Raw genomic sequence first — 26001 nt, forward strand, 5'->3', positions numbered from 1 at the left:
ATGTGGAGTAAAAAGCACCTGGTCACACTCTTAAAAACAAAGGTTCCAAAAGGAGGTTTTCAGAGCAATGTCATAGGAGAACCATTTCCACAAAGTACCTTTCAGTGATCTGTTTCTAAAAGGACCATTTTTTCTTAGTGTAAAATACATTTTAATAATCTAAAGAACATTTTGTCCACTGAAAAGAACCTTTTGTGGTTCCATGGATGTTAAAGGTTCTACATGGAACCTTTGAGAACCTTTATTTTTCAGAGTGTGCCAGCGTTTCCTGTTTCTCATTGTTTTTCTCATTGCAAGCCTGTTAGGCAGAGCGCTACGCACTGACTTGATGAATGCCTGAATTGTCAGATCTGCGGCGCCATTTTTAATTTAAGGTAATTTTGTTAATTAATTTGAAATGGCTCCAGAGTGCTTACAAGATGAGTGATGCCCCTTAAAAAAGAAAAACATTAAAGACATGTGAGACATGTTCACATTTTGCATCATTTGAACCCAGTGCTTGAAGTGGAAAAACAAAAGTGCCGGTATTCCCGATGCTCAGTTCAAAACACTTTCCCAAAGAAGGGAGGGCGCGATGGGCTTCCGTACATGCCGCAAATGCCGGCCCATATCAAGCACTGTTTGAATCTCAAAAGCATAAAGGCAAATAGGCCTAATTTTTTTTTTAACAATGCTGGGGTTAGTAAAAGAAGAGTAGTAAAACTCTCCAAAAAGTGATAGTGGGAATCTAAAATCAGTCAGTAATAGATTTTGAGAAGTACAACAGTAATGCAAGACGTTTCACTCTTTACACACACTTGATCTCAGAATATTACATCATCAGGGTATTTTTTTGTCTTGTTTATCATGAGTATTCGGACATATTACTAATTTGACATACTGCATTTGCATACTGTGTAGCAGGGAAGTATGCATTTTCAGACATGGGGCCTGTTTTAGTTTCCTCAGTCATGAGGAAAGTACTACTTGATGTCTCAGGTGTTGTGCTGCCACCTATAGTCTCACTATAGGACTGCAGGCTGAAATCAGTGGCCTGAATATTCTAAATTCAGAATTATGAAAATCAGTTTTACTTCATTAAAAGTAAACACATTCTCACTGAAAGTAAATGTTTTGTGGGCTAATTTTATTGATACTGGTGCTTGTATTAGGCCAAAATACAGCCTAATACAAATAATGTCATGCATCAGACTAGATTACTTTCTATAAATCAGGGCTTATTACCACACAACAAACAAGAATGATAAATGGTATAAAATGTTTATTAATTACCATACTTTCTCTATATATTTTTATTTATCTTTGGATTCCTTTATTGTCATTTTTGTTTTGCGGAATGAAAGAGTAGTCTCTGAAAGTGTCACTTCACATACTTCTTTTGTGCCGCTATTGTAGATTTATACAACTCAAACGAAACACATCAAATATAACTAATATTTAACACCACTAATTGATGAAATATTTATTATTTGAGTTAATATATTAGCTTCATTAGCACATGGCTAGCACAAATAAACTGTAACATAATAATTGACTGAAGTGCTAAAAAAAAAAATGTAATCAAAAACCTTTAAACTGTGAAAAGAATTAATGCAAGAAAATGTCTGACATGCAGGAACATGAAATTCTGAAACATTAAGTGCTGAACCTTTTGCATCCAAACTAATTAGATTTAATTATAACTGTTGAGTAAAATAATGCCAAAAGATTGTCAAACAGCTGACATGTCAACATTGCTGCTCCCAACATTACACAGTTTGGATGTCTCCATTCTCTAACTGTACACATAGTATTTGGGTCTTTGAGTCTCTGCTAACAAGCTGATAAATAAATTAAATTATGTTTGACTAGGAAGAAGAATCTGTACTGCTGGGGGGGCCTTCAGGAATAGGGTTGTTGAACCAACCACCGCTGTGGACGTTTGGGGGAAGGGCGGTGTGCTGCGATACTTCATTATGCCGCCAGAGGGCGGTTAAACATACACAAAACACGAATGCAGTTCTAGTGCAACTCTTTCAGTGTGTGTATCTACAGGAATGTATTTTGAGAAGTATATTTTACAGTTGTTAAATTGTATTTATTATTATTAATAGTAGTAGTAAAAGTAATAGTTGTGATAAAAGCAGATATAGTAGTAGAAGTGGTGGTGGTAGTAATAATGATAATATAAAATATTTATTTCTTCTGTTTATGAGTCTTAAAGTTTTGAATTCCTAGCTGGACACCGACATTTGTGAATGAAATGATCCATGTTGCAAATGATACTCTTTTGTCTCTCAACTCTTTGAGACTATAAATACTTATATCCATGGTTCATGTCAACTTATAGGCCTTTAACAAGGTATTACTCCCAACATTTATCATTTAAGAGTTTGTGTTAAATAAAAAGGACTTTGTCGAGGCCATCTTACTGAAGCCATCCCAAACCGCGGCCAAATTACAAACTGCCAAAGCATTTGAGATGTCTTTGACTTTCCAAAATAAGCCCGTAAGCTGCAGCTCAATGACTCTCAAATGTCACGCTATAATTTTTCCAGCCATAAAAATGTGAATGGATTTGTATTTCTTTTTAATGTTCAGGCAGTTTATCACTGATAATTATTAGAGGCAATAATGTAACTGTACATAGGAACTGTTAAGTTAACTCATCACGACGCCCTTTAAAATGCAAATGTCTGTGTTAAAAATATAGAGAGATTCATTGTGGCTTTATTTTCATTTTCAACCACGCTGTAAAAAGAAGGGTAAGGAGAGCGAACTGCTCACTTTAAACTAGTGAAAGACTAGTTATGCAGTATGAAGAAATGAAGAATGTTTACCTCATAAAACAAGATGATTTACACGCACCATTTATACACATTAAAATTTCTGACCAACATTTCAAGAGAATGATATGTTGTGAATTATATGAGAGATTTTTACTTTACTCTAAAGGCATCTTTCTCTCTCTCTCTCTCTCTCTCTCTCTCTGTGTGTGTGTGCGTGTGTGTGTTTGGTGTCTATGATCTTAGGTACGTGGTTTTAACTTGTTTTGTGGGTCTGTGTCACTTCTGGTTCCCCAGGCCTCCATACTAGCTTGGTCATAAAATGTTTTTTTTTTTTTTTTTTTCAGTGCAACTGTGTTAAAAGGAACACCTGTAACTCGATTCAGTGTTCTGGGCCGAGATGCCAATGGCATCTTTACAGCTCTTGGAATGAGGACACACACCTAAATAGACACTTTGTGTATACGAGCGAAGCAACGCACGGATACGCATTCCCCAGCCGGAGAGAGGCCATGATGTTTTAAAGTGTGCATGTGAATGGGCACCATTTTGGTCAGTGTGCATGTGTGTGTTTGCACAGGCCTAACGCGGAGGGGGATGGGAGAGGGCGTGAGGGCCCTGAGGATTCCTGCTAATGTTTTAGTCATTCGCTAGCCCCTGGGCTGGCAGACACATTCAGTGCAAAAAGCATTTGAGCACCCGCAATGATTTACCATTTATTTGGACATCTGCACGGAGCTTTTGCACCTCCAGCAATGTCTTGTATTTACGCACAAGTGCACAACCTGACCTCTGCTCACCGTTGCACACTCCCCCCACTTCTTGAAATGACTTTCGGCTGATTCACCAGCAAAGTATCTGCCGCGCAGTCATCTCACCTGCCCGGTCGTAGCACTCTAAATCACGTCCTCTTCAGATCACACCTAACTCATGCGGCGAATGCTCTCTGGCCCCGCTAAAATCTGCTGCCCTGCTGACACCCAGCACATCTTCACCAGCTGGGCTCATCAATCCTACTGACAGCTGCCTGGTACTGTGCACAGACCTGGATGGCATCCAGAAAAGGAAACCAGTTTTTTTCTCTCTCTCTCTCTCTCTCTCTCTCTCTCTCTCTCTCTCGCTGACATGACATCCACACCCCGCACAGAAAATACCCATCCTTGTGTAAGTGCCTGTGCACGACTCCATTCTGGTAAATATGGAGGGATATTTGACATTTGCCCTCAGAAGCGGTAGCAAAGTAATTTGTTGCACTTTTCTGTCACGCTAGGCCACAGCTGCCGAGAGTCTAAGAGTGGGAAAGGGGATGGCCGTCAATGACAGGTCTGAGTGCTGTGGGTGGGACTGCCTGTGTGGCATGTGTGTTGAAAGCGATGGCCAGAGGCCTTCTGTCTTTTCAAAAAATATGGTGTTATTAGCCCCCGTCTGTCCATAAGAGACACACTTGCGCACAAACACAGCAAGCAAGCCATAATTAGCAGAGGAGCAGACAGACAGGATAATTGGTGGACGCTATATGTTCACAGCTCTGGTTCAAGTAGGGCTTGCCTCAGAGTGTTTTACACCTCAAGAGGACAAATAGCTTGAGGAAGCAAAGTACGGACGGATTTATTGGTCACCTCTGAGTCTTTTGTTTTGAAAGGCCGACAATAAATCAGAATGTCAGCTTTAAAGAAAGGAATGACTTTCACAATGTTTGACACTTATTTTTTTTGAAGTCATTGAAGATTTTTTTATCTGTACTTATACAGATAAAAATAAAAATGCTTATTTTGAAACAATAAGTGTTCAAAAGCAGCAAAATAACTCTAAAATGGACTTGCACTGGCACCCTAAGCCTAAAACGGCACTTCTGATGTGTTCTTGGAAAGACATCAGTAGCAAACGCGGTTTCGAAATTGTTCGATCTGTACCACATGCATTATAACATTCTGACCACTGTCAAAAAAATCAATGGCACACAAAAACAAAACCACTAAATTCCTTCCAGTCTTTTCAGCAATATTCATAGTGCTTTTCAGCATATGCTTGTCTGTTTCGACTGATGAAGGAAGATAGCATGGGGGGAGGTGAAGGTAGCTCAGAGGGAGGGAGGAGAAAAAGAGAGAGAAAGGGAAAGAGAAGCCGTGGGGGATGCTGCGTTTGGACATGACATTGTAAAACCTGAAGGCCTTTTATGACTTTTAGTGCCAAGGAGAATATACCACAACAAGAAGATCTCAGCTAACGTCGCAAACCTGTCTTTCTGCCTCTCTTTATCTGTCTGTCTCTCCGTCTATCTTTCTTTCTTTCTGAATGCACGAAAACTTAAGAATGGTGGATGATGTAATTAGTTTCATGTGGGTTTCGGGATCTGTTGGCATACAAATGTAGCATGTTGTTTGAGACATTTTTACAGCCAAACATTATGTCTTCCTATAAAAGTGTTGTGTGATAAAAGAACACTGGTAACTGTGGGACAATGATTAACATCACAAGGATGGGAGAGGAAGTATGAAGTGAAACTGGATCTGATCCAGTTTTGAGTCATGTGGGATTTTGATTGCCCTCATATTTTAGAACTAATCCGTCTGTGGAAAAGAAAAAGCATCAGAATGCTACGGTGATGATATTAATGAACATCTCAACTGTAGTGCTTTCACTGGAAGGTTGCTGTGGAAATCCACATACCTGAAAGAACATACCTGAATAATAGATTAGTAAGCATAAGATATAAATTATATCAGTAGACTTATTATATAATGTCCAAGTTCTTGAGGAACAGCTCAGATTTGGCTGGAATGAAGAGAGCATTTATGATGTAGTGAAAAGGGAGCGTGCATTTGCTTCCTGTTTGGCTGGCTCTTTCCTCTGGCTTCAGACTTGCTCGATCCAAAGAGCAGGACCTTGGTTTTGGCCATCGCTGCTGTCTGTTTACCATCCCTCCTCATAAACTGGCCTGCCGCGCCATCCAGCCACCCCTCAGGTACTCATTCAGCCTGCAGCGAGTCTCAGCCAGTCAGCACAGTAAACACCCAGATGTCATTACCTGAGAACAGCAAGCCATCAGGAAAAGCCATTAAGACAAGTGGACTGTACCGCATGGACCGACAGACGACTACGTGTGGTAGAAAAGCAACTGAACTGGATTATATAATGCTTTCGAGTGGTTAAATTTGGACTAAATACCCTTTGTATATTTAGAATACTTCTTCAAAGAAACATATGTTCATGACAAATTGGTCTGTTGCAAAGAATAATATATTTTTTTTTTAAATCAGCAGCAGCATTGCGTTAAAACAAATGCTATTTATAGTAATTATTTACATATTATTGAAATGTATAAAATATTATAGCATAATATTACAGGTCCAATTCAGTACTAGCTAAAATGATTTCCTGTATTCTGTTGCTTTGAAATTGCGGTGGTCGATTGGTTTGTTTCCATGGGATTGAAGATGTAAGCTTAGTTTTGCATTAGCCAGCTTGTACGATATGTTATATTTTTAGCAAGCATTCATTTTCTCCTCTGGCATTTCAAGAGATTAAACAATAAAAAGTTCTAAGCCTTAAACCAAACTGACTTGTCAAGATCAGTTACAAAACTAAGACATTTGTTTCTGAACGGTCAAGGGTATCAAGGGGCTAAAGGCACACCTTAATAAAAAAGACAAGTGATTTTCACTACCCTCATAGTGTATGATTGCGGACAAAAAAAAATGTATGTTTTTATTTAACATTGATGGAGCAACAGATTTTGTGTGAAAATAAAGATTTTGTGTAAAAAAAAAAATGTTCACCAGCATGGGGCAAAAGGCACAAAGTACTGATACAAATACTTTAGCAAAAATAATGTTTTGAATAATGTCTAAGTTAATACTTGTTCAAACAACCACTTTAGCAAAGTTTGTTATATTTTCTGTTTATTTTGATAAATAAAAGTTATTTTTTGTTTAATAAATATACTGTCATATGTTAATGTACATTTTTTTAAATAAAATATGTTAATATATATAAAAATTAAAAATACAGAAAATTATTTTAAAAAGTAAAGATTCTGAAAGCATTAAATGAGATCCCATAATAATTTAATACACATTTAAAGTAGTAACAATAAATATATTTTATTGTTTATTATTATTATATATGATATGATTAATATCATACTTTTAAAATATGATGGTTTCATTATAAACATGGTGATTATCTAAGGTGGACACCCAACTTATTATATGATATTTACCATCTAAATCTAACCATGTCATGTCAACAAATAGAAAAGTCAGCCATCTATTTATTATCATGTTAATTATTGTGCCTTTAGCCCAAACAGCAGGGGCGCCTTTTACCGCAAATACCATACTTTGACATATATAAAATTCTGTCATGAAACTCTAGATGTGTAGGCTAATAGGTCCTTAACCTGCTTATAATCACATCATTATCTATAGGACACAGATGATTGGTTCCTGCTGTATCAGTAGCCAATGAGCTCACATGCTCAATCTTCAAATACATGAGTAGCATGTAGCAACTCAGAGAGTTGTCAAATCAAATCAAATGCGCCTTTTACCCCTGTGCGCCTTTAGCCTCATTAGGTCTACTTAAGGTGCTTAACGGAATTTATACAACAATTTATGTACTACAAAAACTGTTAATTTACGATAATGAAAGAAAAACGTGTTTACATGAAATATTAAAGATTGGGGTTTCACCTGTCTTGAATGACAACACACATGCGCACACAGAATAAAACTACAAAATGCTAATGTACAATTACAAATAGGCTAAGCATTGTAAGATCGCTTATGAATTCTCAGATAGACCTGCAATCAATAAAGTGATATGTCAATAAAAAACAGCCAAGATGCTGTAAGAAATTAGTGAAACTTTTGGCTTTGTTTTAATAATTTACTTATATGCACACTGTGATTATAGGACACTCTGATTGTTATGAAAACAAGATTCGATGGCATGAAATCTGGTTAATCCAGTAACTAGTTGAAATTGCTCAATACAGGCCTAGATATTATGTGGAATTAACAGCCTTCCTTTAGAGCTGCACGATTAATCGAAAAAAGCAATCTCGATTCAAACACCCAAGTGATTTCACTTTATTAATGACAACGATTCGCCCAAGTCTTTTAAACCTTTGACAAAATCATGCCGGAACATTCAAATTTGTGTTCGTGCTGACTCGCTGAGCCAGAGAGAGAGCAGTTTTGAACCACGCAGTAGTTATTTCTGTGTTACAAATATTCCAATGATCACAGAAGTACTGAGATAAATGTTTACATTTAGGATATAAACACTGATGTGTAAGATAGCGATCAAAATAGAGCAAACCACCTCTTGAAACTAACTTGGCGCGTCAAATAACGGTTGTTTCAATTACATCTTAAGCCACTGGGTGGCGACAAGCGACTGTTAAAAAATGTATTTGTCATTGAATCATTCATTCAAAAGATTTGTTCAAAAACACTGATTCATCCAGTAATGAAACAACTATTTATTAATGAGTCATTGAATTCATTCAAACCCATTTTTTTAAAAACATAATTAATTCAAATAATTCAACATTTTCCAGCGATTAATATTTTGTAAATTACATGTTATTTTGTTTAGTTTTATATTCCGAATCTTGGGAAAATCGTGATCTCTATTTGAAGCCAAAACAAATGTGATTCTCATTTTATCCAGAATCGTGCAGCTCTACTTCCAGGAGAGCCACAAAGCATTGATGACTCAGCCACTCTTCTTTAATGGTAATCTAAATTTTTATGTCCTTGGACATTGTGCCAAAATTGTGAATCGAGGCTTTCTCATGTATTGAGACTTTCAACAGATCCCCGAGTTATGTCCTCATTCTTTTCACTGTGGATGATATTGTTGAAATTATTTAACAAACGAATTGTGTGCGTTAAGATGAATGTATCTTTACATTTCAGTGTCACTAATGTTAGTTATTGCGTTTATATTGGTAAATTTCAACTAATTTTGGCTGCTTAAAAGAATACACACTTTGGGCCTGAAACTCAAATTTTACATTTACATGAAGGCCTGGTTTCACAGACAGGGCTTACATTAAGCCAGGATTAAGCCTTAGTTTAATTAGGACATTAAGTAGCTTTTATAAACATGCCCTAGAAAAAAACATTACCGTGTGCATTTTTAGACAAAACAATGGCACTGAATCCGGGGGTTAATTATTTTTAAATTAAAATGAATTATTGTCATTTCTTATGAGCAGCACATTAAAGTTGAAGTGTCCTGACGTATAAGTGCGTCCTGTAAGAGCTGTTTTATTTATTGACACTAGTTGTGATATCAGCCATTCACCTTGTGATGGTTCACAATCATGTTATTGCAATACAGTACGTAACACAAATGCAATAGCATGTCAAAAGCAAGATAACAACATGACAAATTATAACCGTAATTAAACTAAACTATACCTGTTCTATCTTCATGCAGCATATATTCTCTGGCTCTGTAGGCATCTTACAACAGTTCCCACATGAGCAATTTATAGATTATCATGACAGAATATGCAATCAATAACTTTAAGTTAGTTAACTCCACATCAGTTACATAAATTCATCCACTAACCATTCAGAAACGTCCTGTTACATTCTACATGTTGTCACTTATTCTTGAGTCTCTCCATCATTGTTCGATTCCGGTTTGAACATAAAAGGCTGAACAGTTTCTGACATTTTCAGTGAGTCTGAGGTAATCTGCTGTAGCTCTTGAAACTCTGCCCTCTTGCTCTGCCCTCTTGCTATAAAAAATGATGTGGGGTATTTTGAGCTAAAACTTCACATACACACTCTGGGGACATCAGAGACTTATTTTACATCTTGTAAAAATGGCATTATACCACCGCTTTAATGTCTTCAATGCATGCAAAATTATAGTCAGGTTCTTATTCTAATGATGTGGTATTTGTGTTACTCTTAACATTTTGACTACTAAATTAAATTCACTGTTGCATTTCTCAAATTCATTATTTGTCCCCATTAGCCCTGTGGAATTTTAAGCTTCATGATCCCACTATGTATGGGATAAGTACCATCTCAAATATAGAAAATGTTAGGCCTTTTCACACTGGGCTTAACCCTGGGTTATCGTCGTTCTAAACACCGCTTTTAACCCTGGGTAAAGGAATGTTTCACATTTAGAAGCGGGGTTAGCACCGCTTTTTCCCCAGGGTTATGCAACCCTGCTCCGGAGCATGGTTAGCACCGCTTTTGCCGTGCGTTGTATATAAACAGTAAATTCAGTGTTTGTGAGGATGTCAAATGCTGACAGAAAACATGACAATTTGAGTGAAGAAGAGACCGTTTCATTTTGATGTTTATAGTCCAAAATGCCCATTCAATATAAACTCGATAGTACAGTCGGCAATACGCGGATGCACAATGCCAGATCTATGTAAACACGTTACGTGCTGCATTTATCCAGTGACACTGACACCGCAAATATGCAAATAAGAACATTAACCCAGGGTTTAGGAATGTACAATGTGAAACGTCAGCTTATGAATACCCAGGATTAATTGTCAACCCCAGGTAAATTACGAGCAGTGTGAAAGTGAAGCAAGATAACCCAGGACTCCGTTTACCCTGGGGTTTAGAATGACCCAGGGTTCGCTATTTCAAGTGTAAAAAGCCTTGTTGTATGAAAAATAAAATAGCCAGATGACCACCAACTATTGATTCATGATCCATGAATAATTTTCACACATATATACCTTAGGACTGTTCTCTTCCTTTGTTTGTGTGGGAGTGGAAAGACAATAAATCCAAGCCATGCATTGCATGTGGCTTTGCAACAAATCCAAATGTTTTAGTCTATAAGTGGGAGTCAAAGTGTAGCCAAGAGACACAGATAGTGACAAACGCTCCCTGGTTATTTAATTAGAGGCGGCTCTAATGTTTTCCTTGTTTCTCTGGAGTGACTGGCGTACTGTAGGGAGGGGGAGCGGTGACATCAGTGCTTTAACTGGAACCAGATGGAGACTAATTAACAAAAGGGCAATGCTGTAATGGAAACTGAATCAGTGCTCACATACAGGTGTCAAAAACGATAGAGGAACAATACACATAACTGAAGGAGACAGAGGAGAGATCACACCGGTTGCCTCTCATGGACCTGTTTCAAGAGAGGCATTTTTCCCTCATTGGGTCATAACTGGAGACCAGGAGCTTAGCTTGAGTACTTCAGCAGTGTGGCTTGGGTTTGAGGCCTGGCCTTTACTACTTAGGCACAAACCAAGCAAAATTTTCCAAAAGCTAACTGTGTACTGTTTTGCATGACAACGAAGTCTTTTGTCATTAGCATTTTTTATTGTTGAGTGGAATAACAAATGATGCTTGGTATAGACGTGACAGGAGACCATAAAGGAGTGGGTCAGACATGGTTGCGTGAGGTTTCTAGACTAGTTTCTAAACTAGAGGTTTCTGGGAAGGACGATGATAAGTGTAGTCTGATTAACACTACAGACTGATGTGTGACTGAATGCTGTGGTTAGATGCAATATAGTCATATGAAATACTTAGCTTGGCGAATATCTGTGTAAGTGTAAAATACTGATACACGTCTTGAAGGCAAGACACACTATATAGGGTAAAAATAATTTAACTAATAGATTTCCTAGTTGATTAATCACAGTACAAGATAGCTGTTTTGTATTACAAGTTTTCCAAAATTTTATGTTTAAATATGCAATTTAGGCATTGTCTAATTAAATATGCACTAATTTGCATACATTTCCAGAACAGAAATCTGAACATTGGATAAAGCCATGTTCAAAATCCTTTTGTTGACATTAGAGTTAAAAGGTTTAATGAGGGGATTTTTCTTTTTATCACTCCATATATCAGAAAATACTGTCAACAGCCAGAAAAAATAAATTCCTAAAAATCACATGTTTTTAGGAATAAAATGTTATATAAATCAGGCGAATGATATTTGAACAAACCTCTCTGTAAAAACCTTCAGAATATAGACAGGAATAAAACTGAAAAGTTTGGTGTATGTAAATGGTGCTGAAGTGGAGATTCTAACTCAAACACCTAATTTTGTAGAAATAGACAAAAATATGAAGTGTAATAAAATAAACGCTTCAATGTGTTTTTTTTTTCCCCCACTAGTCATAGAAGACATGTTATGAAAGCAAAATAGGCAAAAATCTCCATCTCACATTTTTATTGAAATTAAACTCAAATGGTTCTACCGCATTGTATGTATCTTTTTTAATCACTCAATGCATATTCTAAATATATGAGCAATATATATGCAGCCTTTGCTGTGATAAGAAGGACTATAAATGTGTTCTCAAGGTTCATATCCATATATTCGGTGTTGTACCGTATAACTACCCTGGAGGGTTGAAGTCATCCATTTTTGCTTAGCCTGTGATGTATTGTTTATATGAAGGACAAATGGTGCATGGTGCAAGTGATGTTAGACTTGATTTCAGAATTCTGAAATAAAACTTGGTGGCTAGCATATTGAAAAAAGAAGAACTGGTGCTGTTTTGATTCAGGTGTTTTAAAAACTAAAAAAAGTATTGTTTAGATACTCCGTAAAAGCCATTGTAACAGAGTTGGTGTTGTTGTTTTTCATATTTACAACAGGATATTGATTCTTAGATGATATGTCGTCATAACTAGTCCATCATTATCTGTTTATCATGCAAATGGACAGTAGCCTATAGTTAATTTGTGGAGAATTGAACACTAGCTGTAATTTCCAGTGCATATCACTGGGAAAGAATGATAGAAACCAACAAAATTGGCATTTGAGAGAGAGAGATTTTTGGCAGAAGGAGTCTTGTGTCTTTGTCACCATTTTGAGTGTATTATAACTTTGTGTTTACATATCTGTGTGCACTGATGCCAAGAACCTCTGTAAAAGCTGTTTGGTTATCACACTTTTTGTTTAAAGGCACTTTTATTGTGTTCCCTGGTCATTTATCTTGCTTTTTATAGATATAAAATATCAATAAAAATATAAATCCTATAAAATTGCTAGTAAGGTGCATTAATACAATGCCATTAAAAATGATCGCTTCACAGTCAAGCTACTATCGGAAAAAGAGGTATTTGCCACCAAAATGCAAGCAACTCCCTGTTCCACATGGACCACCCTGCTGTCAAAGCCATAATCATAGACTATTTCATCTTGAGATCACATTTTGTACACTAAATAATTATTTATTGCTCATCATGTTGCTAGAAATAAAGAACAAAATAGGTCTTTTTAATGCATACCATCTTCCCATATTTTAAGTACTCAGTGTCTAATTTATTGACAGTTCAGCTCCAGGATCACCTGAAGCAATAGTGTACAATGTGTGTAAAAAAAAACAAAATGTGTAAGTTAGACACACAAAGTGACAAAGGCTTGTACAGCCATGGTTCAGAGCTATTGTGATGCATTAATGCATTATTCTTATTATTTTATTCCTTTTCATTTGAACATGGTAGTAGAGGTTGAAGTTTGGAGCTGAAAATTGATATTTAGCTTTTTTTTCACAGCAGTCCTTTAGCTTTTGCTGCTGTGGCGTTGTTGATTCTTTCTTTGTAAATGTGTTTTAATTTTTCATAACAATGTATATGTGTGGTTATTATTATCATTGGACATTTTTTTAAATTGTAGATTTAATTTTGCCCTCAAAGTACAAAACTGGCTCTGTAGCCATATCAAAACATTGGTGCTTGTTTGAGGATCCAACCTACCTGACACTGGTAGAAAACAATGGTTGAAAACAATCGTTGTTTTGATTTGTTTTTTCAGTTCGGTTTGGTGATACTAGTGATGCAGAAGTTACTCACCTTGGTATAGTAGTCATTGGAGTGAGCTACAATTTTTTGCAAAAAACTATTAGTCAGCGTAACCTTGGAACATATTACTAAGGGTCAAAGTGTGACATAATTTTCTTGCAGCACCAGAGTGTTTAGTCACATAGCATTTACAGCTCAAGAACTTCTGTGGTCCCATGAGCAATAAGGGCAGATTTCAAATTGTAAATATAGGGGGTCCTGGAACTAAAGTGAATAGGAATGTTAACAGATTCTCCAGGTTTTATGATAGACCTTCTTGTGCACTACCAACCACGGGTGCGTGTCCTAATGTTCGCAAGTCCTGTCCTTACCAAAACAATTCAACGGAATGATGCTTTTGGGAAACACACCTCAGGTTATCACACTTGGCCAACCAACTATCATGGTGCTTGACCATAATGTTACAAACGATTTAAAAAAACTTTTATTTTCATTATAAAATGACATGAAACTTCAAAACCATCCATCACAGTAAAGTAATAAACACTGGGAAAGAACCACAATTATATGAACAATAGCATTTTTGTGAGTATTTTACTGCTTAGAAAAAGCTAATTCTCACAAAATAAGTTATTAGTTAGTGTTTTTGTTTATATACTTTGGCTTTGCCCAGACTGATTATCAAGAGTTAAGGGTAGCCAAACCAATACCTTACACAAGTGCAAGCTTTCTACTCAAGCTTTATTTCGTTCTTGTTTTTCTTTTCTTTTTTGTGCAGATGTTTGATGAATATTTGGGATGCTTCTCTTGCTTTAAGATTATTAAAAAATAGTGTGATTCTAGTGCAATCTTCAAATTGAAGGTGAGATCCTAGACATTCCATATAAGTTAAAAGGATAGCACACCCCAAAAATAAAAATTCTGTCATCATTTACTCACCATCAAGTTGTTCCAAACCTGTCTGAATTTCTTTCTTCTGCTGAACACAAAAGAACAGTTGATGGGACTTCATTAACTTCCATAGTATTTTTTTTTTTTTTTCATTATATGAAAGTCAATGGGGTCCAACGTTATCTCACCACCAATTTGTACATATTTTACGAGGTGGCTAATTCGCATGAATTCGTAAAACCTCACTCGTACAAATTCGTTTGATTTCTTTAAACCCCAGTGACGGGTAGGTTTAGGGGTGGGGTTTGGGGTAAGACAATTGTATTAATTCATACGAATTTGTCAACTCATAAAATTTGGGGTCCATCAAATGTTTGGTTACCGACATTCTTACCGACAGCAGAAGAAAGAAATTCATACAGGTTTGAAACTTGAGGGTCAGTAAATTATGACAGAATTTTTATTTTTGGGTGAACTATCCCTTTAAGTGAAACAAATGTAATTTATCCAGATTTTTGATTCAAAACTGATTTTACACATTTGGATTTTAAAATATACAGAAACATAATATTTGTATTTATTTATTTTTACCATTCTTTCTACCTGATGGTGTTGTCCATTCATTTTGCACCAATCGCCCCCCACCCCAAACTAAGCATAATTGGTGTAGCTTGCTGAAAATACATTTTAATAACCATCATTTAAAGTGTTCATGGATTGTTCATGGCATCTTCATGTTGTTCTCTCTCATCTAGTCATTCAGACTGCTTATTTTGAGGCTCAGCAGTGATCTTGAACAACGACCTAAGATCACTGCAAGACTTCTGTGTTGTTTCTTCCAACATTATACACTAAACCCCACCAGCTGATTCTCTGATTTTACTGCTGACCACAATGAACCTTCACTGAGCCCTGCAGCTCCATCTCTTATGAAGTGTCTACTTACATTCACTGTCATCTCAGTATTTAGTGGTGAAGCAGGAAAAAATGTTTGGAAAATTTTTAGTACAAAAATTTTCTCTGAAATTCGTCCAGCATGCCACAGACTTGAAGCAAATAAGGAACAGGGATTGTACAAAAGCATTTCACATCTATAATCTGCAAGCCTTCTTATAATATAATGAGGCTGTATTGCATGATACAGTTTGTTTTGCCAAGTAACATGAACATTTAAAAGAACGTGTTTGATTCGTCTCCATCCTCTAGTTGTCTACTTTGCTGACCATCACGTGCTTGTACACTAGCAACCAAGCTCTTGCAATGACAGTAAGTCACGTACATATATTGTCCAGCGTTCAGAGACTGTACATTATTGCCGTCGACAGTCGTGTTAAGTCTTTTCAAGCATTTAATATCTCGCTCATGCATATTATTTTACAGCAGCAGGATGCGTTAATTATCTAATTAAGGACAGGATTAATTAAGGACCCTGAGTGCGCGCTCTGTTGATATAGGCGAATTTAAAATCACATCTCCTCACTTCTGCAGGGCTCTTCATAAAATCCCACGCAGGATGAAATGTTGCAAAATGCGGTTTTTCAATGCCCTATAACCACTCTGGATATGTTAATAAAAAAAGCTTTAATTTCAAATTACATTTGGTTTGTATTTACTTTGCATTTATGGACGGCTTGACTGAGAAAAACAACTTTTATCCAAACAAGAATAGGTCTTTAAACATACCAATTAAATCAATAAAACCAATCGGAGTACTGAGGCACACACATTTAAGCATAGTTAAAATGTTTATTTGGAACTCGGGATAGAATGGCTTTATCTGATGACCGTTCCACGCCTTTGTATAGCTCCAAACTCAATGTCAAGATAGGTTTATCCATGTGATTAGGTTATTTAGAATGTCTGGAACAAAAATGAATTCTCATTTTGTGGAAATATATTTAAGAAACACTTTGAATGTTGCGTTCTTGGGTGCAAATTGACAAAACTTTTCTTTTCTTTAACTTTTTTTATAGTGCTGTTTAGCGAAGTTTGTTCAGAAGACCTTTAGTGGAACATTCGAATTGGAACTATGGATACTCATGAATAATTTTGTTCAGCAAGATGATGGGTTAATTGATTTGTTTTATTTCTAAAATTTTTTTTTTTATAAATTAGTCAAACTTATCCACGACATTTCACGTTCGTGGTTCGTGTAAAAGGTTTGAACTGTAACTTCAACATTGTTCTGGTCTCTTTATGCTGAAATCGAATCTAATGCTAGAAAACAAAAGAAAATAAGTACACTTTTTATTGAGATATGTTTTACAAGACTATAACGTTTGAAAATATTAGATATAAATGAGAAAACGGGGAACACTTAAACACTGAATTTTGAATGATAAAATGATGTTAAACTGGAGAGGTGATGAGTATCACTGTTTTAAGTTTAACCGTTATATTGGGTTTGTGAAGCTGTAATTTTAGGTAGCATGGGCCAAAAATAACACATCCAATGTTGCACGTAATCAAACGCAGGAACGGTCCAAAATTGTTGTTTGGATCAAGACGGAAGGTGTACAAAATTTGTCTAATGCACCACTGAAAGTGACCATATGAACTTTGTTAGGGAAAGTTACTCTTGCACTATCCTCATGTGGTTTCTCTAATTAATTATCCGCCTGCTGTGAAATGTATTTTTGTAAATATTGTTTAAAAAACAAATACGCGTTTGCAATTTTTTTTTCTATATACGAATGGAATTCTGATACATCGACTTAACTATTAGAGTTTAATAAAACAAGATTTCACATGGAAACGTGTTTTTAAACTTAAAGACAAAAGTTGTGCATTCATACTGTGATTTATTTTGTTAGAGGTGAAGGGGTCTCCTTGCGCGTTCTCCTTGGCTGTCTGCTGTGAGAGACTTTGAACTTGAACTTTACTTGTTGTCCCTGTCCAGCAGAATATGAATCGATTGTGAAAGTGCTTATCGATTTTGTATACTAATGTATTAATTTCATATATTAACCGACTGTAATATTTAATTGTTCAAAAATGCGCTTTTTTGTAAATACGTAATTTGTCCTTGCGTAAACATGCGTTTAGGACACTAGTGTCGTGCGTTTGAATTTATGGCTATTTCTGTCTGATGTTTTAGTTTAAAATGTGGTATTATTTTTAGTGTTCAAGTGCGATTTTATCTTTATTTTTATTTTGTACATCAATTTAAACATCAAATGCAAACGCTCAAGGACGTTTTTCATGCTTTTTGATTGAAGTCTGCAAGAGCAATGCTTGTGCCTTGACCTTCATCATGTTTTGTTAAACGATGTAAAATGCAGAGGGAGAAAGAATTGTCTGTTTGGTTACATTTGCCTAGAATGAGACGATTAAAACAACTTGTGTCCGTATTTTCATGGTGATTTCAGAAGCTATTTGTGAGTAATGTTTGATGAGATACATGTATTAAATCCTAGTTCCAAGGACTATTCAAGTGCACCCTCCATTACAGCGGGGAATAATAACAATAACAAACCATCCAATTTCGTTTTTTCCCTTTACAGTTTACATGTACTTTTTCAAAAATGTAACAAAATATAGGATAGATGTTTTAAATGTGAATACTGAACGGGTTTGATGCAGTTTGCAACTTCATAAAATGATTATAAAATGTTTTGTGAACAGTATAACCCAGCGTTTCTAGATATAAAAACGTCTATTTTGTGTTCAACGATTCCTTGTCTTTAAAGTAAGAATTAATCATTAATCATTTATCATCAAGAGATGATAAAGAATTAAGTTGCGCGTCAAGGTACCAGAGAATAGCAATTATATATATATATAAAATACAGGAAGCTGTGTACTTCTATAGCGAAAATAATTTTGTCCAGTGATGAATTGAAGGCCAGAATGACCACCACTTTTCATTTATGTGTCCACATACTTTCCTGGACACTCTGATGCGTCATATGGAGCGTTGTAAATCTGAGATGTAACTGAATAATACTTTGGGCTGATCATGGTGTTTTTCCAGAGATTTTCAGCACTCAGAATATCCCGTCACATTTATAGATTTTTGTTCTCATCCATGCTTTTAACATTCCACCCTTCAGCTCTTTGCACGTTTGTACACACACACACACGCCACACACACACACAACTGAGTACAAAATAAAGAGGGATCGTATTTTTTAGAACTGCAGAATACGCTATTACTCAGATATTGACATGTACTCTGCATATAATAACAATAATATGTAAATTTACACACATCACCTTGTTTCCTCGATGATCAATGACTGTTTCTATGCCTTGTGTTAGTGTTTTTTTTCCCCCAGAGTAGTGAAGCTGCCCACTTCTTTAGAGAAATCCTCTATGTAGTGCACATTACTTTGGTTTTCCAGTATTTTCTGTACTTTTGAGCTCTTCCCAACAGTGGCTGAGATCCAGCTTCTCACATTAGGACAACTGAGGGACTCATACTCAACTATAAAAGGTGCATATATTCATATAGGAACCAATATTAAACTTTTATAATCAGGATGATCAGTGTAAATTTTGTCTTGTGAGAAATATGTAAATGTGTCATGTACACTCTTAAAAATAAAGGTTCCTAACGTCAGTTTTCGCCATGATGCCATTTATAGAAGAATCATTTTTGGTTCCCCAGAAAACCTTTCAGTGATCAGTTCTTAAAAGAACCATTTTACCTTAGTGTGAAGAACATTTTAATAATCTAAATAACCATTTCCACTATAAAGAACTTTTTGTGCAAATGTTCTTTATGAAACCATCGATGCCAATAAAGAACCTTTATTTTTAAGAGTGTACCTTATGCAGCTCTAAAAATAACGTGCTATTTGTTAAATTTGTTTAAATTCTGCAAGGGGGGTTATAAATTTAATAGAGAAATGTTGTATGGAAACATACGCACTCAGCTGTACGTATATCGTCGCATGCAAATATGATGCAGATTTTAGATAAATAACAAAACAGTATTTAATGAGATTCTCACACTATATGCTTCCTTATGTAGTTATTTTATACAAGTTATTTTATAAAAGTTATAATTTGATAACCTTTTGTAAATCAAAAATGATATTTTTCCAATGATGACTGAACGCCCTGTGAAATATAATACAAAATAACTGATGTTAATAGCAAGTTATTGTGGAAGTACAAGCTCTCGTTTTGCTGTTTGTAGCTTTTGCTACGAAGGGAAAAAACAGTCAAACGTAAAATAACTCGCAGCTGTTGTAATTACATGTTCTAATAATTGTTGCATTTTGTTGAAAAGACTATCATTCATCCTCCGTGTTTAAACCGCAATAGTTGACTCGTTTTGGTCGTTTGTTAAAATAAAGATATGTGTTGCTTTCAAACTTCTGTTACTTTTTTCCTGGTGAAAAACAACGAGCCATGCTTGACAAACGCCTATATTTTTAACTATATTTCTAACTCATTCCAAATCAGTAGATTATGTGATATATATAGGCCGACGTAGCTACTGTTTTATACAGTATAATACAATAAGGTCAGTGTATTTGTAAAACGTAGAAACTTGAAGTAAATTGGTGTTTGTCGGTTGCTGTAGTGTTTTGCTACTGTTTTTTCCCCGTAGCAATTCTGAAATAATCCAAAAATTGCTACGTTTGAAACTTAAACGCATAAAGCAAGAGCTCGCAGCATTACTTATTTTCTTCAAGCTACAAATGACCAAAAAAACGATAAAAATGATCTTATAGAAGATGTGATAGATTGGTCCAAAATATTCCAACCTATATTCCATGTTCATTTTCATATCCCACTAATGGCACATGCATTCTGAGATCCCAACGGTATATTCCGTTAGATATGGAGGAAATATAAACAGAACTTTGACTATATCTTAACCATATCTTTAAAGAAAAGATGCCAGAAACCGAGAAAGTTGCACTTACATGCTGTCGCAATTAACATGTCTGCAGAGGAACTGACCGCCTCCTTTAACTTGAACTTGGACTTCCGACTAGACGTGCCTGAAAGTGGGGGAGACATTTTGTCTAGTTAGACGCTCTGACAAACGGACCTTTAGTTGTCATTGTAATGCAGCCCTCTAAATGTAAAAGGGCATAACGTGGTAAAATGAGTAACGTAGAAAATACAAGGACGAGTTGCCAAAACGTGCATGAGATCCTCTGAGTCAGTGCTTGTGGATTTTAATGTTGTCTAGTTTTACGACACCGACTTTAAACAAGTCATAAATGGACCGGCAAAACAAAAAACATGCTATGATTCCACAGTCTACATAATCCGTTTGTTTCTTGGTTTAGATAAGGTTTTGAATTCTCACTTCAGTGTAACCTCTGGTTGTGATAAGTAATCGCAAAGCAGGCGATAATAGCCTGTAACTAACAAAGAAATCTGAGCGTGTTTAAATTAAGATACTGTCTGTATATTGTTATTAGGAGAACGCAATAACGCTTCCCATTTCTTACTCTCCAATTTCTTGTTAGCCTATGTCTGACCACAGATTTAAATTAGGCTATCATCTCACTTGCTCATGCTGTTCTTCATATCAACCACACATTTTACCGCATTGCACCGAGGCTGAATCGACGCAGGCAGGCCTGTTCATATTCTGCTGAACTATGCGAGATTTAATACGGATTTGTTCCTTTAAAGGGACGCTAGTGCTTTCTGGAATAAGAAAGAGGAACATAACGAAACAGCGTTTGAGATGTTTTGTTTGGAAAGACTATTTTTTAATATTCCCTACTCTACTAGGCTCTACTGTTCTTTCTTAGCTTAAACTTTAAATTGAATGCTATAGGGGCACTGTGGCACTGCAGTGACATATTGATACATATTCATGAACGTTGGCACAGCACTCTGCAAGATGTAATTTTTTTTCATAGGAGGATCAATTCCTGAACAAGGCCTGCAGCACCCCCGCAAGAATGTGCATGCAGAGGCAAATGTGTAGCTTTTAAGCGCCTGGAGCACATTGCATTTTTGATGCAATGCTTATTAACGCAGTTGCGTTTGCGTTTTTGAAGAACTTTGCACATTCGTGCAAAATACAATATACTGTCTTATGTAAACATCGCGTATTTTAGTGAAATTCATTCTTAATATAGAAAATCTGCTGTGTTTAATCATATTATCTGCCCTCGGTTTTACCTGCAGAGCAGATCTTGTAGCTAAGGACGTAGGCTACTTCTAACGCACATCTTAGCAATTAGATAATTCTTTATAAATATTTAAGGTAGGAAAACTATGTTCAGATGTTAGGCCTATATCAATTTCAGTAAACATTTGTCTTCAAAGAGTGAGTGAATCTAATTTGAGATGCATGATTTACCCATCATAATGTATTTTTTGTCTGCCTAAACTACAGAACGTGAATATTCAGATGGTCTCTGCATACATTGGAAACCAGAATAAGGCACTTTTTAATAGGACCGAGGCTAGCGAGCATTAACTGATGTTGCAATCGATTTTTCACCCACTCCATGACAACGTAAGACTCTCAGCCACAACAATGCAGCTCCCAAATCCCTGAATGACAGATTTCCTTGACTTTACCTCAGACAAGCGAAACATTGAAACTACTACTTTTACATGAGTGAATAAATAGGTATACGGATCAACTCAAGTCTGTGCCAAGAGCCTAAAATATCCTGTTTTCATGTCAGAAAATGGTTATAATTGTGCTTTTCCGTTCTTCATTTGTTTTCAGTTATAGCCTATGTGACATGCCTATGTGTAAGTCTGAATGAAGATTTGGGCACAATGTGATCGAGAGATGGATAGACAGGCCGACTACTCTATACTAAGCCAGTAGCTGATAGATTGGTATGGTATTTAATACATAATAGCAAAGCTATGAAACCAGACTGAAGTTTTATAGTGTAAATAAAACAGAAAATGAAAATATATAAACAAATCTGTTATTACTTTTTACCATTATATATGAGTTGAAATTAGAATAATTTGCCACGTGATCGACTATTTCACTCCAGTTTTGTCAGAAAATAAAAACCCATTTATTTATTGTAAATTATCGCTGCGTCGCCTTTAGATGTATTCATTAGATGACGTCAGCTGTTAAAACAGTTGGTTTTCAATTTTTATACAGATCTCAAATGTGAACTGCACAGATAATGCTTTTCTTGGACTTTTTGTTCTCATAAAACATTTTTAATATTTAGATTTTTTTTTTTTCTGTCAAATATATTTTCAAAACTTCACTCCTTGCCACTTTGGGCTGAGTCAGATATCAGAAAGCTTTCTGATTATAATATGTATTTGGGCCTGTGATTAAGAAGAAACCTTATAATTCAGTGTGAATTCCACCACAACGGTGATTCAATGTAGAATGAAGGGCATGAAGAGTTATATTCCAGTGTACACCTGTGATTTCTTTGTGAAACATCAAAGCCAAACGCCTATTGAAAGCACCTGCTCGCAGCCAGTGACAAACTGAAACACGTACAGACGTGCAAGATGCACACAATTGTAAGGAAACATATAAACCACTTATTAGCTAGATCTCTTATGCATTTTCAGTAAGTGTTTTGCCTTATTCATCAGTTATTAAAATAAACAAATTTGCAATATTTGAAATAAATCATTGGACATTTGAAATAATGCGTGAGTATTTTGTTATTTAAATAAAACAGGCAAGAAATAAAGGTGCTTTCTCGCATCCTCAGTCACAGTCGCTATAGTTCAAACAGACACAAACTCACTCAGACACAGCGACACTCACTAAATCCTCTTCCAGTTTGACACTGTGGTCACCGTTTTAAAGGCGCCGTGTGTTGAGACTCGATGGAACCTATGCTATTTTAGCGCTCTTACTGTTATTCAAACAATGCTCACTGATTTGACTGTACACTTGCTGATACGGAACTGTAGCTATATTGATAGCCATGACAATTTACATAGGATTTTAGTGAGAGGGTTTTTCAAACATTAAAAAAACAACAGCAACAACTGGCCAGTGAAATACAAAGCCCGAGATTACAATATGCAGAATTATTAATAGGTGTACTAGAAAGGAGACGCCTTTAATGTTGTAGTTGTGAACTACACAAATCCCTTTATATTTTCAATGCATGTCTCGGACTATCAACAGACAGGAATGGCACAAATATTGTCAACAGAGCCTTTTAAATTATATAAAGCTATTTAAAATATATTAATTAATATTGCGTTATTCCAAATTGTTTTATTCAAACAGATTCTTGTGTTTTGAATTCACATTTTCAACTTGCAATTGTACAACGTTGATCCGTGGAATGCGATCTTGAATTTAAAACGAGTCAAATGTGCATTTTAGCTGCGACTGTGCTGTAAATAATAGATGTATTTTCATTGATGAATAGAATTACTTTTCATATCACTTGGGATTTTGTTTTACTATAAGAAGAGGTATGTTGCGTTTTATTGGTTATAACAGTGGAAGTTAAGATTGTCCATGAGCTCCTGATTTAATTGTTGAAATGTACTTTTTAAATAGTTGAAATGTGATATTGCAATTGGTGACAAATTAATTAAAATGAGCTTGAGCGAGAAATTATCAAAAAGGTCATCCAGGGTAAAATTAGTTTACTACACAAGCTATTGTAAGTTCTACCCTACATCAAATGGAAAAAAAATAAGCTAACAAACGTTCGACCAAAACTGTCTTGCCTGCAGCTTACTTTACATTTTTCTGTTTTCACATTCGTAATTTGTTGTTTTGAGGAAGAAAATGTAAAGAAATCACTGCATTATAGCCTAAACATTGTTCTGTGTTTTGTAACAAACATGGTTCTTGTAGCGAAGCTCACTGAATGTCAACAAATCTGGATAATATAAGCTAGAAGCTCCTTAATTAACATGTCATATAGAGGAACTCTTTACAGAAATACGAGAGGAAGAAAGCAGATTCACCGGAAGGGGATTTCTGCAATGTTGCTCGTATTTGTCTTCCTACTCGTAACAGTTTAACAGTTGCCGGTGCACTTTAAAAAGTAGGAATTACTTTGGATTGTTTGCTAGTTTCTTTTCCGCTTTCCCAAGTTGTATCTCAAAGCCTTTCAAACTACAGCGAGTTTGCATGCATACGAGTGTGAAGTTCATTCTTGTCTGTCTAGACTCCGATTACGACCTTGTTTGTCTGCGTTTTTTACCTTGACCTTGGACTTCCATGCAGCTGCCATTTGTAAGAATTGTCCATTCTTCAGTCTGTGAAGACAACGATGGATTTATCTTTGCAAATAGGAGTAATCAATGAACTCATCAACATTATATCTAACGCACAAAACACAACACTGTCTAAAAGGTAAAAACTGTTCAGATTACCTGGAATACACAAGGACCGCGTCCCTCTCTCTGTCTCGTCGCTACTCATTTGAAACTAATAACAGAGGAATGTTTTAACAGGGTATGGGACTCTTATTCATTCCCCATGAAACGTTGCATTGTAAATGTGCAACATCAGACCGGAAGAAAATCTTCTCATCCAGGGGGGGATGCATTCATTCTTGTCATGACACTAGCTGGCTCTAATTAAATATTGTGTTGTATTCTACAATCTAGTATTTAAAATAAGAATAAAAATGCAGCATAACAGAGTAAATTACTACCATACTACAAAACGGCAAACCTTTCTCTCTCTTTTTAAATGTGTACTGTGTAATCATGACGGTGAATACTTTGTGACACAGGTCAGTACGAGGAAAAGGTATTATTAAAGAATGTAAAAATGTATTCATACTTTAATTTCAAACTTTTTTCAGGCATATTATTCTGATTGTCATGCATTTGTTCACATCAACACATCAACATGCGGTCCTAAATGTTGGACGGTACATGGAAAATAATTAAAAGTGCTATTGTGTAACTGAATATATTTTAGTCAAATTATTTTATAACAGTTCAACAAAAAGATACATAGCGATGAAAAACAACTCACAAAAGAGTCATGCTCACAGGCCATTAGTTTCATAATGAAAATGACACACGAAATTACATGACAGAGCACACTAATACCTTTTTTCCTCTCTGTGTAGAATGTTTGATTATGTCTGACAGTGTTTTTTTTAATTTTTTTTTTATTTGCAGGTTGTATTTTTTTAATTAGTTATACTGTTGTTTATTTTTTTAAATTTGTTTCTAAAATGATTTTACAGCAGAGTAATTCATACGTATATTAAATAACGCAAGTATTTTCTCTCTCTGAAAATATAAGTGATTCTGTTCATCCAGGTTAATGACGATCAATTGCTTTTATTGCAATAAAATAACTGACAAATATCTGAATTCACGACTTCGATCAGTGCAGTGTGCTTATGCTACTCATTTGTAAAACTTTATTTATGAATTAATATATGTTTTTTTTTTTTTGTATGTAGCCATGTATGTATTTATGTTGTTACACATACGCAACGTTTCAGAATGTTGATACTGGAGGCTAAATTAAAAAGTGCATACTGCTAAGTGTCTAGACGTTTGTCGGCCGAAATGTTGAGGTTGTTTTCGTTCCCCTTAGCTTGAAGCCTTCCCCTTTAAGAATGACTCTCTCCAACTCTCTTAGCCAATGCCTGGGCACCGAAAACCGTAGAAGCCAGGCGTGAAACGTGAGCCAGTAGTTGTTTAAAGGGATT

The 26001-nt window shown here is 35.7% G+C and overlaps 2 long non-coding RNA genes across 2 annotated transcripts in view; one reads left to right on the forward strand and one right to left on the reverse strand.

The window, feature by feature from the left end:
• Positions 1-26001, forward strand: part of LOC127504896 (uncharacterized) — a 70687-nt gene that overhangs the window by 36078 nt on the left and 8608 nt on the right. The window lies entirely within an intron of this gene.
• On the reverse strand, positions 1437-25801 carry LOC127504897 (uncharacterized). Its single transcript, XR_007927510.1, has 3 exons — positions 24698-25801; positions 24526-24580; positions 1437-5793 (listed from the first exon to the last, which is right to left on the reverse strand). It is a non-coding gene; the product is annotated as an uncharacterized LOC127504897 (long non-coding RNA).

The sequence above is a fragment of the Ctenopharyngodon idella genome, chromosome 22 (assembly GCF_019924925.1).
Source record: "Ctenopharyngodon idella isolate HZGC_01 chromosome 22, HZGC01, whole genome shotgun sequence".
NCBI classification, from domain to species: Eukaryota; Metazoa; Chordata; class Actinopteri; order Cypriniformes; family Xenocyprididae; genus Ctenopharyngodon; species Ctenopharyngodon idella.